At 31.0% G+C, this 1649-nt stretch overlaps 1 non-coding gene across 1 annotated transcript; it reads left to right on the forward strand.

Annotated features, from left to right (window-relative positions):
• The first annotated feature begins 1327 nt into the window (after positions 1-1327).
• LOC127090058 (U6 spliceosomal RNA) lies at positions 1328-1430 on the forward strand. Its single transcript, XR_007791593.1, has one exon. It is a non-coding gene; the product is annotated as a U6 spliceosomal RNA (small nuclear RNA).
• Positions 1431-1649: the final 219 nt, after the last annotated feature.

Genomic DNA, 1649 nt, shown 5'->3' on the forward strand with positions numbered 1-1649 from the left:
CAGCATTCTAAAGATTTCATGGGATACTATAAGTTTCATGTCAATCACGAGTCTTGGAAATGCTTGGAAAGTGTCCAAAAAGTGCCTCAAACTCATGTGGCCAAAACTGACCAGGACTTAGAAAAATCTGGCTCAATCTGGACTTTGTTGATCATGGTGAAAACTCTAGTTTGGTGATCCATATCTTTCAATTGGTAAGGGCCTTTGAATGGATTTTTCCACTAAGATGAAGTAGGGAGTATGCTATTTAAATGCAACTATCTAGCATCAAGAGTGGTGGTTTTAATTTTTTACAAAGAATCCATAAAGTCATGTACTTGACAAGGTTAAAAACTTAGAAAAATTTCTAAGTGTTTTGGATTTTTCAACAACTTGAAACCCTAACTTTGATCATCAATATCTTCCACTTCAAGAAAGATTTTGGCTTGTAATTTTCATCAACTTTTAGTACCAAATGCCATCTTTAAGTGAATCCCTCAAGCATTTTCATTGGATGCTTGAATAAAAAACTATGGCCTTGGAAAGTAAGTCCATAGTTTGAAACATTTTGTACTTTGAAAAATTTGCAAAATCCTAATTTGACAACTTTTGATCTTTTTCTTGATTTTCTTAATTAAGCTTGATCCAAATCAATCATATTCAATATTTTCATGATTATTGGCTTGAGAAGTCCATGGTTGACCAAAAATATCAAAAGTCAAACTTTGACTTTGATCATCTGTTGACTTTGTATTAGATGAATTCAAATCTTGTAATCATCAGTGAATTGAACTTCTGGGGTTATTTGGATGATGTAAATGGATTAAAAATGAAGAGTATGAAATCGATTAATATTAATGAATGAAGAATAACTAATAATATTGTTGATTGATTAATGAGTAAATAATAACGGATAATAGTACTAATGAAATTAATGAGTAAAAGAGTAAGTAATAATAATATTAATAATTAGTGAATGGATAGTTAAGTATAGGTAATAAAGATAATAGTAGTGGTTAGTGAATCATTAGGTGATTAATTAGTTTTGCTTCAATATGTGTTAAGAAAATAGCAGTATGTGAGTATATGACATGCATTCAAAAATATATAGTATTAGGTGATTAATTAGTTGAAGAATTTTGTTGTGTAGAATTAATGATGATGATATATAATCAATGACTACTAATTAAGTGAAGTTGAGGCCACGTAACAAATTATACATATTGATTGAAGAAGAAGCGGAAGGAGAATTAACTGTGTTATGTTTGTTTACTTACTTTTAGTCCCACATCGACTGTTTAGTTTCATTTTATTACGTTTATATAATATAGTTACTCACACATAGTTCGTCCCTTCGGGGACATCCGATAAAATTGGAACGATACAGAGAAGATTAGCATGGCCCCTGCGCAAGGATGACACGCACAAATCGAGAAATGGTCCAAATTTTTTTTGACTTTTTTTTCAATCTTCTCCGTTTCTTTTTCTGTATTTCGTTTTTCTTTTGCCACTATTATTTCGTTTTGGCTTTGATTTTGAGTTTAGGTTTTGTTCGTTTTGGCTTTGATTTTCAATTTAGGGTTTCGTTTTCCTTTCAATGCAGGTTATGTTCATGACGATTTTGAATTTGGGGTGTCTCCTACTTGAACCAAGTAAATTCTTGTTCTGAT

This window comes from Lathyrus oleraceus, chromosome 5 (genome assembly GCF_024323335.1).
Source record: "Lathyrus oleraceus cultivar Zhongwan6 chromosome 5, CAAS_Psat_ZW6_1.0, whole genome shotgun sequence".
In the NCBI taxonomy this organism is placed as follows: domain Eukaryota; kingdom Viridiplantae; phylum Streptophyta; class Magnoliopsida; order Fabales; family Fabaceae; genus Lathyrus; species Lathyrus oleraceus.